We start from the raw sequence: 14,959 nt of genomic DNA, 5'->3' as shown, positions 1-14,959 counted from the left end.
ACCGAGGCGGACTCTTCTTTATTTCGGCTGACTAATAAATGAGTATGTATTCTGCCTTAGAAATGAACGAACACCGGTATACGGCTGTAAATACGTTGTTCTAGATTTTTTTCAGTTATAGCTGGTCTTGTAGCCTCACGCGCGAGATCATGCGCGGCTCGCGCGAGAAATTGCGACCCCGAAAACCGACCACGATACGCGTGGAGTCATACATTTTTCTGACCGAAGTGCTGCAGCTTCCACAGCGTTCCAAGCTATGTATGAAACGCAGTACAGAAAAAATAAAACGGGTTAAAATTGGGGCACACTAAGAAGAACAGTTGCGCGTACAATATAATAAAATGCAGCCGAGACCAAAAAGGAGTAAAATTGAAATATCAACTGACGCGATTACAATACGAAACCTAAACTCTGCGGAAAGCTGGGGCGGTAATGAAAGGAAGCATTCAGATGAGAAGGTGAATTCGCAAGGCTTTTTTTTTTTTGTTCGTAAGGACTTGGCTTGAACAATTTCGTACAATATGCTCGATCTGTAGCATTTATGAACTGTGAACATTTCTAAGACTTGGTATTTAGAGTGCTGAAAGGGAAATTACAGTCGAAGTTTCTGCAGGAGGCATTGACGTTTGGTAAAATTTAGACATCGCTTGGTTTAAATCAACGAACTAATTATGGCACGTTTTTCTTCATTCATTGTTTTCATTCTGTAATTTTGCAACAACAAAAACTGCACAAGAAACGATGCATTATAAATAACAAAATAGTTGAGTTACTGTTTTATCATTATTGGATTGCACTATCGGTGCTGGTATACGTAGAAACATTCTTTTATGCACGTGTTGGTGTGCATATAGCGCTCGATGTTTGCTTCATTATTTTCCTGTGGTTATTTCTACTTAACTAAAATATCGAACGTTGGGCAACTAAGACAAAATACGCAAGCAAATATATAACTTGAAAACGATGCGGCTTTTTTTTTTTTTCGGAACGAAATACGAGGTGTTCTGCGCTCTTGTGCCTTCGCACCCGTCTCCGGAATAGTTCACAAAAAAATTCAATATTAGAGCTGATTGTCGATTCGAACAATTCTTCTGGTGTCTTTCCGTAGCCATTATGTATTACATTCCATCCGACCTGCGGCGTATAATTCAGTGCAAAGATGCCGAATTGGTTACACGAGCAATGATGGCGCATTCAGCAGTAAGTAAACGCGTCGGTAGACGCCTTTTCTTATTGCAAGGAAAAAAAAAATGCCGCAGTCAAGTAATTCCGCACCATCAGAAATACAGTTCGTGGAATGCACTGCTCGATGTTTCACATATCAAGTTGAACCGTCCAGTAGCTTCGAGAACGTTGCTGACGAGAACACATGCCCGGTTGCGGTTATCTGCCCTCAAGCAGCTGAAAAGGTTCAATTTATGAATTTTGAAATCTCCTCGTCAAGGAAGAGTGAAGGCTCACTTTGCGTCATGCGGTGCGGCCAACAGTGCGCCCTGTTTGTAATGCACGAGTACAAAGTATACACGCACTGAAAAAATGCTCGGAGTCCGCGCATGCACCGCATGATACGGATTTCGCTCGTTTGCTTGGACACTATATCGAAGCCCAAGTGAGCCTTCATGTATGCCTGACTCCAATGGAAAACCTCAATGAAAGTGGCGTGAAATGTCCCTCGAAAAGAAAAACCTCGCAGCTACAACGACTTGTTTATCAAGTATTCAGGCACTAACGCTTTATTTCGGCCTCCTAAAATTGGAAAAAAAAAACTTGGTGACGCTTGAGCTACGCCTTCAAGAGTAGAACGTGATAGCGTAATGGGGTCCCGTTTGCATCACCTCAACCATTCCGCAAGGAAGAGAACGTTTGTGCGCGCAACATTGGTCCTTTCAAGCTATCCTGGAATGCCTACTGCAAATACAGTTGCGAATCACGCACTACGCCATCATTCTTCCTTTTGTGAATTGGCGAAGCACCCACTACGCGCCCGTAACGCAACATGCGCACCTGCGCAGCTGCACACGTTGTTGACGATGATTATGTATAATTGCGCCAGAAAGCTTTCTAATGGGTGGGTCTTTAGATCACCTACTCGTCGCGCAGTTCACGTGTTTTGACGCCTGATGCGATTCTACGCTACTGCCACGCAGTATTACAAGCGTTTAGGAGAGGCCTAGCACTACATGACATTCGTATAGGGTTTTTTTCCCGAAGCAGTTTCAAGCAGTGGCGTGGTTAGTTGGAACAGCAAATGCGCGCCACGCAGAAGGTTAGGGTTCGATTCCCACTGGAACCGAACCTTTGTTATTATTTATTTATTCGCATCTCTCTCGAATTTTCGCTCACGAAAAACACCGATTATTTCGCTCACAACCAACGCCACCGACACCGGAATTTCTGCGAAACGAGCTCTTTAACACTATCGCGTTATCGCGTTAAGATAGAGACATACCCGATGCTTGTTCGAAGGTAGATATTGTTGCCTTCGCGCAAGTGTACAGTTGACATGATGCTGTATACGTAAATGAGCACGTGGCACGTGGCAGTACCTGTTGGAATACCGCGTAAGCCGGATCACGTGGACTTCAAACGTCACGCTGAGGTGCCAGACAGCGTTTACAACGTTTCTCTTTCCTGATATATCGAAGGGTGCCTCAGACGAGCGCCGCGAAATGGCCTCTACGTGAGATCAGATCCGATCCGTTTTCGCTGGCGCTCAGTTTACTTGCAGTGCTGCAGAGAACTGCGGCGAAAACTAGTCTAGATATCTTCCGCGTGGAAGAAGTTAGCGCTTTCGAGGCCAGAGCGCCTGCGCTCGTCGGCCCATCATTCGTCACGCCTACCGGAGGATGAGGGTGCTTTCTTTTCAGCGCCTTGCCAGGCTTCCGCTGTATCTTATCGCCCATCTAGCGCAGAGTTTACCTCGGAGCCGCTCCCGAAGACAGAGCAGCCTCGTGGAGATGCTCGGTGCACCGCACGAGGATAGAGCCGCTATACGCCGTGGCGTCATTAAGAGGAGCATTCGCCATCGCTTCGCGCTAACCGATATTTCCTTCGACCCCCGCCCCCCGTTCTCACCTACACTCGCTCGAATATTTGCCAAGCTTAAGCTATATGGCGTGAAAACCTCTGTACCCTCTTTGTCACGCACCAACAATGCGACGCGCTGGAAAAAGAAGCGCCAGTGGTGACCAACCACCCGCGTTACAATAACAACAGACATTTAATAGAGACAGGAATACGCTTTTACCGGCAGTAATCAAATGGTGTTGCATCCGCGCAGTCCTTTATCCCGCCGTTGCTTCAACGCGTGTCGCGATTCATGAAGGGAATGCATTGGTGTTAGTAGAAATCTCTCGCTTATTCATTTTATTTATTTTATTTATTTATTCAATACTGCCACCAACGTTTTGGTCGCCAAGGCAGGAGTGGTTACAATGCAGAGAAGGTTACGTTTATTACAAGTTAATGTCGTGTTATAACGACAAAAGAACAATGGATTACGTAAACACTAAGAAGAGTAATACAATGAACAATCAATCATAAGTTATTGCCCTATTGATGACAAGTAGCGCAGCACACCCATCGTATTACAAGAACAATAGAATGAACTATCATTAATAAGTAAATTGCTTTCAAGTATCAAAGCACACCCAGCAATCACAAGTAGGAAACAATGGCAAACAAAAAACAATGTAAGGCAACTTCGCACTAGTGGTGGCAAGCCTGAAGGAAGAGCGCAGCTGTGCAGCCTTCTTTGTTTCTCTTCGGTTTTCTCTTTTTTTGTTCTCTTTTCCAATTTTTTTCTCTCTTTATTTCTATTTATTCATATGTTTCTTCCTATTTTTCCCCTTTCTTTCTCTCTCTTTATATTTCTCGCTTGCTTCCTCGTTTTTTCTATTTTTATACGTGGTTTTGCATGCGGTCCGCTAAGCTACGACAGCATACGACAGCCCGGGCCCCTAAAGTGCTCCGCACTTGATATCATCATCAAGGCGCTCGAAGAACAAGAGGAAGAAGATTTCTTCTTGGCGCGAGCGCGCGCTCAATATGCTACAGATGACTATGCTATACGTGGTTTTGCCAACGTTACGCCAAGCTACACGAGACGACGACAGCATACGACATCCCGGGCCCCTAACGTGCTGCGCACTTAAAAGCTTCAGACGTTGACATGTTCACCACCTTCGTTTGGCAGCCCGCTACACTCAACTATGGTCCTCGGGAAAAAGGAACCCTTGTGCGCATTTGTTCGGCACTGGGGTACTAAAAATGTCTTGTGTTTCGTCCGGGCAGGTCGTGTCGTTTTCAATTGCATGTATACCTGAAAGTCTAACTTATTCTGACTGTTATTGATGTTGAGCATCATCTTGAGACGGTGCAAATTCAGCCGTGATTCGAGCGTGCAAAGACCAGACTGCATATAAAGACCTGATACTGACACGTGCCTACCATATTTAATGTAAATAAAACGAAGCGTTTTTTTTTCTGAATACGTTCTGTGCGATTAATCTCTGTCTTAGCGTATGGATCCCTAACTACATTTGCGTATTCAAGTAACGGTCGTATGACGGACGTGTATGCATCTAATTTTGCTTTGCGGTCACAGTGTTTTAAACGATGCCTGAGGAACCAGAACCGTTTGAGGCTGAAGACACAATATTTTTAATATGCGAGTTCCAGTTTAATGTAGAATGAACAGTTAAACCCAAGTATTTCAACTGATCAACACTGGTGATTAGGTTATTGTTCACGTTGTATGCGCAGGGAAATGTTTTTTTTTACGTTTTATTGACATCTGAGCGCATTTCGCGGAGTTCAAGGTATTCTCCAATGTATTACACTAGTTAGTTACAGCCATTAAATAGTTGTTTAGTGCGGCTTGGTCCTCAATTGCCTCAATATTGTGATAGACGATGCAGTCATCCGCGAAAAAACGGTTGCGTGCGGGAGAGTCGATGACCAAGTCATTCAGAAAGAAGGCGCCCAAAGACCGAGCCTTGAGGTACCGAGGAAAGCACGGAGCTGTTTTAGACTTCGATTTTGCCATTTGGACGTATTGATGGCGGTCAGATAGATGAAAGTAAAGCCACTCTACGAGTTCATTGTTGTTTAAAAAGCTCCTAAGTTTTGCCATTAAATTAGAGTGGGACACACGGTCGAAGGCTTTTTATAAATCGAGAAAGATTGCATCTATTTGACCACCTTTGTCCAGCGTTGCGATAAATCAGGGGTTAGAGTGGTCTAGTGGTTATGGCGCTCGGCTGCTGATCCGAAGGTCGCGGGATCGAATCCCGGCCGAGGCGGCTGCATTTTCGATGGAGGCGAAAATGTTTGAGGCCCGTGTACTTAGATTTAGGTGCACGTTAAAGAACCCAAGGTGGTCAATATTTCCGGAGCCCTCCACTACGGCGTCTCTCATAATCATATCGTGGTTTTGGGACGTTAAACCACAGATATTATTATTAATCAGGGGATAGAGCTGTTCACTTTTCTAGGTAGAAGAAGGGCATATCGTTTTATACACTTATGAATCGCATACTTGAAATGCAGCCATAAATTGTCTGCACACGATGTAACGTCCGCGCACATTTTATCCAGCGTATCATGTTCAGTTCGAGAAGGTCTAAAATACTAGCGTCGTCAGCGTGGCTAAAGCCAAGAGACGTGGTTTTGATACCACACGTTTCGGGCCGTCTGAGGTTGCTTTTAAAGAGTGTCCTGTTGTGATAAGATGTTCCAGGTAGAATACCAATTGTAAAACCAAGGCGGCTAAACGTATCGGAAAGAAAAACAAGATCGAGACATAAACTTGTATCTGGGGTGATTCTCGTTAGTACATCAACCACCTGCATGAGGTTATAGGAAAAAACAATGTCTAGAAGTAAGTCCTAATGCCGACTTGAAGGGTGAGCGCACAAAAGGTCCCAGTTTATACGAGGCAAGTTGAAATCGCCACCCATGATAATGTGAGTGAAGCGTTTGCTATATATATGTTCGCCAAGGAAGTCATGCAGCTTTTCCGACATAGAGGTATCAGCGTTAGGAGGTCTGTAGACGGCACCGGTAAGAATACTGACATTGAAAACCCTGAGGACGAGCCAGAACATTTCAACGCTGTTATTCTGGCGTACTTTCCAACGCACTGCGGCGACTGGATGATCGGCCAATTTCCGTGCACGTGCTACTCCAGCACCGTCCACATCTCTCGACGGCCCAAAAGGCAGTGAAAGCACCATTGTGCTTTTTGAGAACGACGCGCTTGTGCGACCGCCTCTGATTTGTGGTGCAATCCCGCACGCTGCAGTGCATTCTCTGCCTCTTCTTCTTTTTTTTTCCTTCTTCTCTTCCCACCTATTTCAAACCTTTCTACTCCCCTTCTCTAATCCCCCATTGTAGGGTAGCCAACCGAAAGTTTTTTTCTGGTTAACCTGCCTGCATTCTCCTTTTCTGTTTCCTTCCTTCCTTCCTTCCTTCCTTCCTTCCTTCCTTCCATGCTTCAACACTCATATTATGACTTCGTATTAGCATAATCTCACTTCTACATATGCTATATGTTCCAATACCTGGCAATGAAACAAGGTCAATTGACGTTAACACTTAAAAGATTGGCAGTTTCACTCAAGAATTGCTCGTATTTTGATGATTTTACGGCAGCGTTTTGGACTCCGTCTAACGTGTTCTCGTGTAGGCGACAGCTTCTATAGCACGGGCAGAAAACATCGTACTACATCATCTCCCTCGAACCTGACCCTTCAATACAGCGCACATCTTATTTCACTTCATCAATCCGACGCCGAGGTACGACACCGTCAGACACTTTTGCTTTAGAGTGAACATCGCAATACTCTGTAGAAGCTGTCAGTTGTAACCCGACCTGCAAAAAAAAAAATTGTGATATTTCGTTTTTTTTTTCTGAAGAACTATTACTACTCGTGTGAAGCCGACATTTGAGACATGAGGACGCTTAAAGTTATAGAGGAATGCCTAGGTGCTTTGGATGGCAAAGCGTGCAGCGACAGTTACTTATGGTACAGTCGACTTTACATGCATGGCACACTACCACGAACTGTTCTCAGAATCCTAGGCTCGCGCATCGCATCTGACCACGGCATCATTTGGTGCCCGGCACATATGGGTGTTCCCGAGAATGAACGAGCCGACCGACTCGCTCGCGCAAGTACATACCGAGCGACGGACGCCCCTGTCGACGAAACCATAGTCCCTGACGACGACGAGCGACCAAGCGATCGAGCCGACATCCTCGAAGCTCAATGGCTCGAGCGACGCACTATGGCACCACCTCACCCGAAACTGAACAGAGACCAATCCAGAGACTGGCGCCGACTGCAGACGAACACGTACCCCAACCTACACACACTTTCTAAGATACACCCCTCCGAGTATCGAGATGAGTGCCCCTGGTGCGGAGGGATACCAACACTGACACACATTACATACAGCTGTACCTCGTGTCCTGTTGCGGCAAACTCAGCGCTCATAAAAACACACACATTAACACTGGTCGTGGGAGGCTTCCCAAGGCGATCAGGCCTTGGGAAGCCAACTGGCAACCCTGGACCAGGCCCGGCGAGCTGCAATAGCCAGTGGAGCACTGGACGAAGGGCCCCACCCACTTTAGTTGCTAATAGGAATAGTTAATAAACTTTTATTCTCTCTCTCTCTCTCTGGCAACGCGCGTCACGTTCGGCTGGCCGAAATCGAGCGCTCTAAATACGTTCGGCTGGTTCTTTCAGAGCACCACGCTCCAGCTCGGAGCGCTCTAAGGCGCTCTCACTTTCACCTCGGAGTGCGCCATACATCTGATCACGTGACTGCCGCACCTCGTCTGTTTGCAACAGAAGATGTGGTGACGTGTATCGTCTTCCGGCCTCCAATTGCTCTGCCGAGCGGCTTCACGTTCGACTCGGACATGAGTTCTTTGACTCGGATCAAGAGCAGTCTCCAAATCTTCGTCAGGGTGCGGTGGTGACCAGCCGAATGTACCATTAGTATCGCACCTGGTGTGTCACACAAAGTAAGTTATACCCAGACATTGCGCGGGCACTTTAATAGCCCCAAAAGCACTTGGCAGAGCAGTAGTTGCGTTGTCACCCGTAAAGCGATATGAGTAGCACGTCCACTGAAGTAGCCTTCATCATCATCATCATAATCATCCTGTTCTGTGTCCACTGCAGGTGTGCTATTCTGGACGTCTTCAAATTCCGTCATTTTGTCAAACCTCGTAATGGTGGCGTTTTACTCCAGTCAGAGAGGTAGCAGCAGCCCTCTGGGCCAATCAGAGTTGACCAATGGCGGAATTCGACATTGTTCAGAATACCACCCCAGGATGAGGACCTCTCCCGATGATTTCCAATTTAACCTATCTTGTGCGAGCTGATTCCATTTTAATGCTGCAGACTTCTTGATTTCATCACACCACCTAACCCGCTGTCATCCTCAGCTGCGTTTCCAATTCCTCGGTATCCTCTCTGTTGCTTCAACTGATCACTGCTTGTCTATCCTCCGCTTCACGTGAGCCGCCCAGGTCCCCATTTTTTCGCTAAATGTCAACTAGAATATCGGTTACCCCTGTTCGTGCTCTGATACGCTCTATTGTGTTCCGATCTCTTCGCCCACTATTTTCCATTCCATCGCATGCTGCGTGGTCCTTAACCTTTTCTCGAGCTTCTTTGTTATCCTCCAACCTTAAGCCACTTATGTTAGCATTAGAAATATGCAATGATTGTAAATGTTTTGCTTTAAGGACTGCGTTAAATTACCTGTCAAGATTTGGGAATGTCTGCCGTATGCGGTGCAGCCCATCTTTATTCTTCGGTGAATTTCCTTTTTCGTGGGCAGGCTACCCTGTTAGTAATTGAATTGGATACGCATGCTCTTGCACAGATTCTGGAGGAGATAGGATCTCTCTGTCTAGTGCTGCTTCCTGCAAGTTTAGAAGGAATACTTAAACGACTGGATTGGGAATAAGTAAAAATAAAGAATGATAGAGAATATCTCTGTAACCTACGGTTTACAGATGACATTATGCTATTCAGCATTACTGACGACATAAACAGAGCAAGTATTAAAGTAGCGTTAAACAAAGTATATAGTGAAGCCAAAGCTAATGTTCAATGGACAGGCGAAAGAACAAGAGCTCAAAATTAGTAGCCTTGATTGTACTGCGCAGCTGACTGAGATAGCCTTGACAGTAGCCTGAAGAGTCGCGGCTGCACAGACAGCAACGACTCTTCGAAGCGCGTTATGGCGCCTAATCGTAAGGCACGGATCTCTGCTAAAAGAGCGAGGCAGAGGGTGGCGCCGCGGATGCAACTTGGAAACGTTTGACTCAACAGACCACTGGGCAGACCGCATCAGATGCCAAAGCACGTCGTCGATGCCGGGCGAGCGGTGCGGTTAGGGCTCGGGAAAACGACACAAGACACTTCGACGGCGAGCTCCAACGAGAGTTTACGACGAGCTACTACGGCACTGCTCGTGGAGCTTGCGCTCTGACTTTTATATCTGCTCTACATTCGCGCTGACACACTGAAGTTTTCGAGCAGAAGCTAAAGATTTACCGATACAATGCTGCATTTTGCGCCAATCACGTGTCCCACGGAACTCGCTCTGCGTTTGTTATGTTTGTTTTCTATTTTGCTTTACGCTGACGCGGTTTGGAAACCCAGTCATGTTTGACCCCCTGAGGTGTCTTTCAGAAGGTAGGCCACGACATCCGGTGGTTTTCTTTCAACGACAAGATCTCGACCTGTCTCTTCCGCATGCAGAGCGGCTCTCCGGGCTCTGTGCGGAGGCGCGGTCCCATTCGATCGGGGTGCTTTCTTCAGGGAAAGCGCGCGCCTTCGCCAGCCAGCGTGGTGCGCCGCGCGCGCTTCTGTTGTTCCGCGCGGGAGGGATAGCAAAGCAGCGTCTCTCGTCGTTTATTTGTTCCCCTGAACCCTTCTCTTTCCTGCTCTTCGGCTGCGACCTCCGCGCCTCTTCTTTTTATGCTTCTTTCTTTGGCGTCCTCGGCTATACCAGCGTCGTCGTCGTCGGGGAGAAAGGCTGCAGCGGTGGTGATTTGGAGCCGGGGTGGCGCCGCCGCCGCCGCCGCGGGGAGCTTTTGCGATGCCGGCTCATTTGGAGCGGTTTCGCTCGCGCTCCACTAGGGATAAATGCAAAAAAGCCAGCAGCAGTACCAGTCTCGCTGATGCTGCCTTGTGCCGCGGCCACTGAGGCCTTCTCCGGCAAACCCGATTTCTCGGCGGTGGCTGCAGTCAGGCTGCGTTCTTCTTTCCCTCCCACCGCCACCAGCACTTCGGAAACTTTCTTCCTCCTTGGGCAGAAAAGGAGGGGTGAGGGGGAAAGGAGAGGAGGAGGGGAGGGACTCGGAGACGCCGAAGCGCCCATTTCGCCTCGTCGCCCGCGCGCCCGGCGAACGGATCTCAGTTCGGTGTCCAGGCCACAGCGAGAGACGGGCCCCAGAAAGCGCCCCAGCGTTCCTTCCAATTCAATTCTCTTTCTCGCTGCAGCGCGACATAAAGATGATTCTCGTATCGCAACTGATATCTCTTGTCTGTTGTTGCTGTATTAAGAGCTATTCCTCGTCGACGCGGCACTTTACGTATATATAGATATATTCTCGGCGTCAGATGGCTTGTGTGTAAGGGCTGTATCTCTTTCGACAGCGAAGGACGTCGTGAGAAATGTACTTTCTTACGCCGGGCCATACGTACTAGAGATTTTCAACTACACTCGCGCGCCATTTGAGAGACGCGCGGATTCTTGGCAGAAACGAGCTCAGTAACCGCGGTACGCACTACTCGTCAACTGCGTATGTCATTGTTTTTCAGGCGCCAAATGTGGCAGCTAGAAAAGAGAGAAATGGACTCCGAGAACGCGTTCTACGTTTCCCGCCGAGGCAATGCTTTTATGTTCGAGGAGGACCGCTTAATATACAGTTCAGCGGGTCTGCGAATATCTCACTCACTTGTATAGTCGATCGCGTGGTTTCTTTCTCTCACTCTTCGGGAGGCACCACATTTAGAACGTAAACTGTAAAATTCTTTTTCTATTACCGAACATCACGTTATTCTTTGACATCTTATACTGAAAACCCGGAGAACGTTGAAAGCCACGGAGGAAACAGAAAAGCCTAGCCAAGTGACTTCCCCTTACAGCTTTCCCTTACTCTAACCACTTATATTCCCCCCCCCCCCCCCGCTTTCATTATTATGCCTTTCGTTTCTTTCCCTCGTTTTCCATTATGAATCGTGCTTTATCGCATTCTTCGTTCTTTTTCTTTCTCTAGCCGCCGACGTCGGCCAAATTTTCTCCACTGTAGCCTTCGAAGATTCCTGCACCAAGTGCGCTATTTGAGGCCAGCGCCTATGGCCCAGAGGCTCAGACTTCGCCCATCTCAATTCCAGCGTCTTGGGCCTTTCACAATGCACATTAAAGAGTCAAGCCGCTATTCGCTTCCTCTTCCCCGTACCAGTCCACAGTCATGTTGCTAACGAGCATTTGTCCTTCCCATACGCCCATTTTTCAGCGTAGAGTTGCAGGCAAGGTTCCATTCTCTTAGGCCGACCTCTCCACTTATTCGTCTAATCAAAGTACACCCCTCTCTCTCCTTCCCTGTTCTGTTCAGTTTTAACTGGCTTGCCGTGGAGAGGTTAAGCTTTATACCATCTCGGCTAGTACATTTCTATAAGTTCTGCAGCGAAAAAAAGAAAGTGATTACCCAAAATAAAATTGAACAAGTACAGAAAAAAAAACATATAGCAAACTGAAACAAGTTACAAACTAACATGGTAATGTACAGTGCGCTTGCAGGTGTTCACATTGCAACAAAGCGTTCACACGCACACATTTCTAGTTTTAGTTCTGGTCCACAGTATATGAAATAACACATCATTCCGTATATGACAACACATATAGCTGTTCATCGCAAGCGCTTACCTAGACCAGTATACACTAAGAAATCTTTCAGGAAGATGTTCGCTTTTTTGCTGAAGATGCTTCTCAGGCCACAATCCAAGTAATTTCTGTGATGTGAAAGGGCGTCTCTACAAATTTGCTAGTTTCTTCTCTAATTGTTTTCTTTAATTGGCGTACTTCACGCATTCCAAAAGAATATGCCCAGCATTCTCATCTTCATAACCACAGTAGCATTCCTGTGGGCTGAATCAGTGTATCTTGCGCAGGAAGCTGTTTCTATACGCTACTTCCAGTCGAAGTCTGTGAAGTAACATCTCTGTGGGTCGTGGGAGATCTGCCGCTATTGAGAATTTTCTTTGTGGATCGACTTTATAGCGTATAATGTTTTCCTATTTGTGTGTATATGGTGTATATGTGATCATTGTATATACCATAATCACCTGACACCTGGAGTAGCAAGCCAGGCGACAAACCAGGCTAACCTCTCCGGGCATTTCATTAAAGAATCATATCTCTCTCTCTATGACAACGATGAAGAGTTTGAAACTGCGTTTGCTGGGGCCCGTCCTTTAAGTTAGGCCTTCGCGTCGCTTAACTTTGACTTTTCAAGAGCAGCGCAAGAGACACAGACAAAGAAGGCACAACCACACAGGACGGGCGAAGTCCTGTGCCTATCCAGTGCCATCTGCGCGGGAGAGGCCCTGCCCAATTAACCAAGCGTGGCAGCCGATCGCTTCCGCGATTAAAGAAATAGTCCCGCTCATGCAATCGCGGCGTTACCGACCGTCCGGCTCATGATGTGAGTCTGAAGTGCGCGCCCACTGGGTCGGGCTTGCGCGCGTCCGCCTTTGACAGGGAAATGCCTCAGACCTCTGTACACGACTATAGTGGGCATCCGCAAGGCTCGCTTTTTATACTGTTAATGCAAGCAGGCTTTCAGATTCGCCATCTATGCATAATAACATTGACCTTACCCACCCGCCACGTTAGCTTAATGTCTACGGTGGTCTGTTACTGAGGGGGATCGCGGGATCAAATTCTGGTGTCGGCGATCATTGTGAAGAAGCTCGATCACCTCGATTTACGATGTTGTCGAAGAACCCCTAGGTGGTCAAAGTATTGCGGAACCTTCATGCTAGTATGATATCTCTCATAAACCGCCATACATTTTTGAAACATTGACAAACTCACAGCTCAATATTGATCTTCCCTCATTCAGAAAATCCATCTCACCTAAGGACATCACCTCAGTGAATGTCTGTCATTTGTGTACCCTCCATCACTGATAGTGATCGGCGCTATACATCGAGGCGACAGCAGCTGCACTAGATGAACCTCAGCGGGTCCGTAAGTACGTTGGATACGGTAACAAAGTTTTGTGAATACGGGCCCTGGTCCAGCGAAATACGCAGCAGCCCGCTCGAATGTCCTTTGTATCACCAGCCATTAGCTGCACGAAGACGGAGCTCACCTTAGATCTAGGAGCTCGCCTTACACTAACAGAAATATAGAGCATGCAAACCGTGGATGTAGGTCGTACATCTTTGCGAAATAGATTTCCTGCATCATTTGGGAACTTTATTATATTATTTTATTTTGTATCGCATCATTCAGCCGCCATTTCAGCTGACTTAATTATTATTCAAATTGTATCTTTTTAGCACTTACACGTCCGTTCTGTCTGTATCAGCAAAGCCAAGCAGTTGTACGAGTAAGTGGCATAACAGGGCCGCGGCAACACCGGGAAATAATTTAAAGGTTTTCGTGAACGGCTAGAAACCGTAACGAAAAACCTAAAATGAACTAGAGTTCAATTCAGTAAGTTTTTCGTGGGTAAGAATTGTATGACACGACGACGGTGGCGGATATTAATAATAATATCTGGGAGACGAAGGTGACGGAATGGGAGTGTTTTTTTTTTTAAATACGTCTTGGGATTATTTGTTGAAAGATAGCCAGCGAGGAAAAGGAGGCCCAAGTGGCTCTCCTGGACCAGGCGCGGCGGGCTGCTGAGGCCAGTGGAGCCCTGGACTAGGGGCCCCACCTACCTGCTTCTCAAACCCCTCTTCTTTTTTAATAAACGTTTTTCAATTCAATTCAGTAGCGCTTGTTTTCGTCTTCGTTTCTTCTTGTGTCGATGATTTGCTGTGCTATCCAGATACCAATCCGACGATGGCACGGGTCATGAGCATGCGCCATTCACTTTCTATGTTTGCTAGCGCGATTGGTTATATTCTGTATTTTACGAAGTGCAGTACAGCGTACACAAATGCTCAGAAAATGTCCATTGTGAAGTGAAAGCGAGGCGCTATCCACGATATCGGTTTGAGGAGAAGGCAAGACATCGGCTTTAAGAAAAAAATGAAAGCATGGCTCGAAAGCGGAAGGGAAGCAAGCCGATTGAGCAGCTCTGTGAAAATAAAACGTTTGAAGCACATCAAGGTGCTTCTTCAATGACAAGACGCGAGCATCGTCGCTAGCACAAAGAAACAATGAAGAAGGTAATACTAGGAAAACCTTAAAGCAGGTAGACTTCCACGCGCGCAATAGTACAGAATATTGATGCTAAGGCAGCACAAATAAAAAATATGCGCTACGGCTCTTGCCGAAGAGCCAGTGGAAGAAGCTTTCCTGCGGAAAAAGGAGGCGCAGGCGACGTCCTTGTCAATGTCGGGAGCCCCTCCCACAGGATCACAGCTCTCGGAGACAGCGGACTGTCAGGCGTGCCGAACGGCGAGGACTATAGTCGCGTCAAATATGACACGCTTCCTTTGTTATGCGCAATACGCGACGCATATCGACAGCACGTCACTGTTCATCCATTGCTACTTCCTTAGTCTAACTATTCGAGCGCATGATACTCTTTCTTATCTTTGACTGTAGATAGATAGATAGATAGATAGATAACTTTATTGTACACCGAGGGAGGAGAGCCGGGTTTTACCCCGACGCCCCTGCGGGCCGCTCCCACGTTGGAACAGGCAGGGAGTACCTGCCTGCGGCATCGTGGGCCCCTTGG

Source organism: Rhipicephalus sanguineus, chromosome 1 (assembly GCF_013339695.2).
Source record: "Rhipicephalus sanguineus isolate Rsan-2018 chromosome 1, BIME_Rsan_1.4, whole genome shotgun sequence".
In the NCBI taxonomy this organism is placed as follows: domain Eukaryota; kingdom Metazoa; phylum Arthropoda; class Arachnida; order Ixodida; family Ixodidae; genus Rhipicephalus; species Rhipicephalus sanguineus.
This window is presented reverse-complemented; position numbering follows the sequence as displayed.